At 53.2% G+C, this 6,000-nt stretch overlaps 1 long non-coding RNA gene across 1 annotated transcript in view; it reads right to left on the bottom strand.

Moving 5' to 3' along the window:
* Nucleotides 1-473: 473 nt before the first annotated feature.
* Nucleotides 474-6,000, bottom strand: part of LOC135896879 (uncharacterized) — a 53,976-nt gene continuing 48,449 nt past the window's right edge. Inside the window, exon 5 of the long non-coding RNA XR_011507236.1 lies at nucleotides 474-1,008. This is a non-coding gene — a long non-coding RNA (uncharacterized lncRNA). The remainder of the gene's footprint in view (nucleotides 1,009-6,000) is intronic.

The raw sequence follows: 6,000 nt of genomic DNA, 5'->3' as shown, positions 1-6,000 counted from the left end.
TGCTGTTAGAAGCGGTACCTCAAGCTTGGGGGCAAGACTGTTTAATACAGAAAGCAGATTTTCATCTGGTTGAAACGGGATACCGTGTATTTCTAGGTTAAGTTTTCTACTGCGGTGCTCGAGGTCATTAACATCTTGCTGCAGTTGTGCTTGCACTACCTGCGCCATGTCGTCTTTTTCTTCTAATTCAGCTACTCTTTTTTTCAGAGCCTTGATTTCATTCTCTTGACGAGAAACCTGTCTTTCGAAGTCATCAAATTTCTTGGACATGTGTTGGACAGATTGTTCAATTTGATCCACTTTTTTTGTTAGTTCTGGCAAACTTTCCAGTTTTCCTAGGATAGCTGCAAGAGTCTTCCGAATATCAGATTCAGAATCAGAGCCATTATCCTCCTTGCCTGTTACAGGAGCCTTTCCTGCGCGGCATTTACAACAGCGCCACGTCTTTTTCAAATCAGGGGGCTTAGCTTGAAACGATTTCTCTTTTACCCCAGCACACTGGCCAAAATGGTATGCACAGTTACATTCCGTACAGATCGCACGCGGGACACTTTCTTGAATAGTTGATGCACAAGAAGAACATGTGCTGGACATTTTTTTTTTTTTTCACAAGGTCTGGCCGTTCAACGCAACACAAAGCATACCGTTACGATGAGTAAGTTTCAACTAAGGTGGCAGCAGCGGCAGGAATAAACTGCATACAAGTTTTGCGTAATATTGCACTAATCTGCGAAGACAGCAGTAGCTCTTTAGCGATGCAGTCGTGTCGCTGCCGCTGCTGCCAAGTGACGGCTGCTCCGATGTTCGCTCTTTTATCTAGTAGATGGTCCAGTGTACGTCTGCGCAGATGTTGCGAATACAGCGCCAAGTGTCCGATGACGCAGTTGGATGACGGTGGCCTCAGGTTGGGCGCAAGTTCACAGCAGCGGGGACCTTTCGCAGTAGTACGCAGATTCACTTCAGCAGGGGTGGTGTTCCTTGGACCCAGTCACAGGTGCATCCAGGGATCTGCGAAGACAGCAGTAGCTCTTTAGCGATGCAGTCGTGTCGCTGCCGCTGCTGCCAAGTCCACTAAATGTTGTAATACTTAATCGTTGTAGTCGTTGATCATCGTTCAGGCAGCTATTGCCGTTTAATGCACAGGCTGCTGAATATTTTTCAAGGTACAGTTATACAAATAAGAGCAGTTTTAACATCCTAAGGTTTCGTAGGAGTGGTCTTTACAAGGTGCTTCCACGTCTCTGGGTCGTTCTGCCTTTGTCCGTTCTCCCAGCTTTTTACAGTTCCCCTTCCCCAGCCGAGACATCCCCCTCCGGCAACCCCAACCAAACTCGTCAATTCGAGGAGAGTCTCAGCGTAAGAGGAAGCCATCGGCAAAGGGAAGCGCCGTTCTGTTCTTACAGCAGAGCATCAGTAGTATCTCACTTCATGATAGTGTTACGGAAGAAGACGCAAATGAAAAAGCTATATACAAGTATATTTACAACGTAATACGCCGCACTTGGCCAAGAGGCAACAGCCCGCGCTAGCTTCCAATCGTTGTCGTCGTCTTCTTACTGCTCGCTTCTTCTATAATACTATAATACTATTCCGTAGCACTACCCCCGGCGGCAAAAGCGCCGTCCCGGAGCGACTAAAGGCCGGACTTGGAAACAGTGTAGTAGGCCTTGAGCCTACTGACGTGCACGACATCACTAGGTGCCACAGTAGATGACGAGGTTGAGCTCGCAGGGGCAATTTCGTACGTCACAGGCGTCACCTGGCGCAGCACGCGGTAGGGCCCTGTGTATCGCGAAAGGAGCTTTTGTGAAAGTCCGACGTGACGAGAGGGCGACCACAAGAGCACGAGCGCACCAGGCGAAAACTGTACGTCACGGTGGCGGGCGTTGTACTGACGCTGCTGAGTGGTTTGCGAGTCCGTCAGTCGAGCACGGGCAAGCTGGCGTGCATGGTCGGCGAGAGCGATGGCGTCGCGCGCATACTCGCTTGTTGAGAACGAAGCAGGAGGAAGTGCCGTGTCAAGGGGCAAGGTCGGTTCGCGACCGTAGAGCAGATAAAAGGGAGAAAATCCGGCGGTGTCGTGCCGGGAAGAATTATAAGCGAATGTGACGTAAGGAAGGGAATTGTCCCAGTCGCGGTGGTCCTTGGAAACGTACTTTGACAGCATATCGGTAAGAGTACGGTTTAACCGCTCTGTCAAGCCATTGGTTTGAGGATGGTATGAGGTAGTCAGCTTGTGTTGAGTGGAGCAGGAACGTACAATGTCGGCGATAACTTTCGAGAGGAAGTTACGACCACGGTCAGTGAGCAGCTGTCGCGGGGCGCCATGAAGTAAGATAATGTCACGCAAGAGAAAGTCCGCGACGTCAGTGGCGCAACTGGTAGGGAGAGCCCGCGTGATAGCGTATCGGGTGGCGTAATCAGTTGCGACGGCTACCCATTTGTTCCCAGAGGATGACGTGGGAAAGGGACCGAGGAGGTCTAATCCAACACGAAAGAACGGTTCCACAGGGACAGTGATCGGCTGGAGATGACCGGCAGGTAGCACCTGAGGTGTTTTCCGACGCTGGCAGGTATCACAGGCAGCAACATAGTGTCGGACGGAGCGAGCGAGACCAGGCCAATAGAAGCGGCGGCGGACGCGGTCGTACGTGCGGGTTACGCCAAGATGTCCTGCAGTAGGTGCGTCATGCATCTCAAAGAGCACAGTCTGTCATAGATGTTTTGGCACGACAAGAAGAAGGTCAGATCCGTCAGGGAGGAAGTTCCTTCGGTACAGAATGCCACCCTGGAGGACATATCGGCGAACGGATGCGTCGGTAGGTGTAGAGCGCAGACGCTCGATGAGTACTCGCAGCGATAGGTCTCGGCACTGCTCATCGGCGATGTTAGCGAAGGCAGACACAGAGAAAATGCCGTCGGCGGTACTACTGTCGGCGTCGTCAGGCTCGTCTACCGGGTAGCGAGACAGGCAGTCAGCGTCCTTGTGTAGTCGGCCAGATTTGTAGGTGACAGAGAACGAATAGTGTTGGAGGCGTAAGGCCCAGCGACCAAGTCTTCCTGAAGGGTCTTTCAATGAGCATAACCAACAAAGCGCGTGATGGTCTGTGATAACGGAAAAGGGTCGGCCATATAAGTATGGGCGGAACTTCGCAACCGCCCAAACTAGGGCCAGACACTCACGCTCAGTGATGGAATAGTTGCGCTCCGCGGGTGAGAGGAGCCTGCTGGCGTAAGCGATAACACGGTCGTTGCCGCGCTGGCGTTGTGCCAGTACTGCGCCAATTCCGTGACCGCTGGCATCAGTACGAACTTCGGTAGGTGCAGAAGGATCGAAATGGGCCAGAACGGGAGGCGTTGTGAGAACGGCGATTAAATGCGAGAATGCAGAGGCCTCGCTATCGCCCCACAAGTTGCAAGTTGTCGACTGAGATGGTAGAGGAGGATCGGCTGAATTGCTGTCTACCTCAATAGATGCTATTGAGTGATCTTCGAATGAGCAAAGCTGGGCCAGAGACATCCCGCGTGGCAGCACTTGTGTCGTCAAGCCAAAATTGACCACTGGCAGGCAGACGCAATTAGCCGTAATAGATAAAACGGTATGAGGTACCGTGATCCCGTGTGTAAGGAGGACGTCTTGTATAGGAGCCGCGATATAGTGACCATCGGGCACTGGTGGGGATGACACTAGGTCAACGTAAGTCAGTGCCGTAGGTGGCAAGCGAACAAAGTCGACGGAACTGAGGCGACTGGGGTGTGGTTCAGCGGGATCCAGAACAGGCAGGTCAAGGCGGAGAGTACTGGCGGAACAATCAATGAGAGCAGAATGTGCGGAGAGGAAGTCTAAGCCGAGGATGATGTCGTGGGGACAGTGGGCGATGACTGTGAATAGCACGACTGTTGAGCGATCGGCGAAGGAGACGCGGGCGGCACACATACCAATTACGGGGGCTGTTCCGCCATCGGCGACACGGACAACAAGCGTCGTGGCGGGCGTGATTATTTTTTTCAGGCGGGTACGAAAGTCCGCGCTCATTACCGACAAATGCGCCCCAGTGTCTATAAGAGCAGATACAGGAACACCGTCGACTTGCACGTCAAGAAGGTTCAGATGAGTGGGCAACGTCAGTGGAGGATTTGGCGGAGTAGGGAGCAATGCAGCGTCACCTCGAGGCGCTGCATCATTCAGTTTTCCGGCTGGGAGCGGCGTCCGAAGGGAGTCGGCGAAAAGGAGCGGCGGGGCTGGGGAGAGCGAGATTGTCGTCCTTGGGGCGAAGGTGAACGAGAATAGGGGCGGTTCGGCGCAGAAGGGTCAGTGGCGGAATTATCGGAGCGTGCGGCATAAGGACGAGAAGGGCCACCCGAGGGGCGAGAATAGGCAGTATAAGCAGACCGGGTCGGGGAAGTCCAGCGACTACGACAGTGCCGAGAAATGTGCCCGATGCGACGGCAGTGAAAACAAATGGGCTTGTCGTCAGCAGTGCGCCATTCAGCTGGGTTGCGGAAACGTGGTGGGTAAGACGATGCGGGACGGGGCGGAATCCAAGAAGCCGGATGGGTATCAGGGTGATGGGCCGAGCAGATGGTGTGAAGGCCCATTTTTTCGAACTCCTGGCGGACAACTGCCTGGATCAGGGAAACCGTGACTGCCGGTGCGTTGGTGGGGCTGGAGTCGAAGGCAGCCGGATAGGCGGCCTCAATCTCACGCCGAACGATCTTGGTAATATCGCCGGTGTTGTTGGGAAGAAGAGCGTCGGCACAGGAAGAAGTCGCTGGGGTGTTGGGCAAACGGGCAAACTGCTGATCGATACGTCTGCTTTTAGCGAGTTCCAGGCGGCGGCACTCTTTGATAACAGCATCCACCGTCGCGACGTTGTTGAATACGAGCAAGTTGAAGGCGTCATCGGCAATGCCTTTGAGGATGTGGGATACCTTGTCTGACTCAGGCATGTGTGCATCAACTTTGCGGCACAGAGCCAGGACGTCCTGAATGTACGTGACATAGGGCTCTGTTGACGTCTGCACACGGCCGGAAAGCGCCTTCTGCGCGGCAAGTTTGTGACCGTAGGGGTTGCCGAACAAGTCTCGGAGCTTTTGCTTGAACGAATCCCAACTGGTGAGCTCCGCTTCGTGCGTCCGAAACCAAACTCGAGGTGTGCCACCGAGGTAAAAGACTACGTTGGCGAGCATGATAGTAGGGTCCCACCGGTTATTGCGGCTGACGTGTTCGTACAGGCTGATCCAGTCGTCGACGTCGTCCCCATCTTTGCCCGAGAATACGCCAGGATCACGAGGAGCAGGGAGAGAGATGTAGGTCGTCGAAGTGGCAGGAGGGGTCGGAGGCGGCTGAGTCGAATTGTCATCGCCGGGAGCCATGAAGCTAAGCGCGACGTACCGTCCACTGCGAAGCTCCGTGACGAGGTACAGGGAACGTCCACCACCACCAGAGATGTTACGGAAGAAGACGCAAATGAAAAAGCTATATACAAGTATATTTACAACGTAATACGCCGCACTTGGCCAAGAGGCAACAGCCCGCGCTAGCTTCCAATCGTTGTCGTCGTCTTCTTACTGCTCGCCTCTTCTATAATACTATAATACTATTCCGTAGCAATAGAAACAAAATAACCAGTAAAACACAGCAAAAGAACACCAGTGAGTAAAAATGTCTCATCACTGCCCCGCCGAATTTGCTCGCTTATTCTATGGTTCGCGAATCTCCAACAGGTACTGGTGCTGAACTGCACGCCTCACAAGTTTTCCCTGCGGCATCCCTCACCTGGGGGAAAAGCGAGCAAATGACCCCGCGTTTACATAGAAGGCGGAAAAATTTTACAATACCACGACTACGTCTCCGATTTTGGGCCCTTCAGTTCTAATTTGTTTAGACGCATAGGGCCAGTGCATCTGTCGTCGATACTCGTGTTGCCAGGCTTTCCAGAATGCGTGAGGCATCAGTTTTAGCTTCTTGCAAAACATTCGAAGGGAAGAGGCATTCGA

The sequence above is a fragment of the Dermacentor albipictus genome, chromosome 7, assembly GCF_038994185.2.
Source record: "Dermacentor albipictus isolate Rhodes 1998 colony chromosome 7, USDA_Dalb.pri_finalv2, whole genome shotgun sequence".
NCBI classification, from domain to species: domain Eukaryota; kingdom Metazoa; phylum Arthropoda; class Arachnida; order Ixodida; family Ixodidae; genus Dermacentor; species Dermacentor albipictus.
The sequence above is the reverse complement of the archived record's forward strand: the minus strand, read 5'-3'. Positions and strand labels throughout refer to the sequence as shown.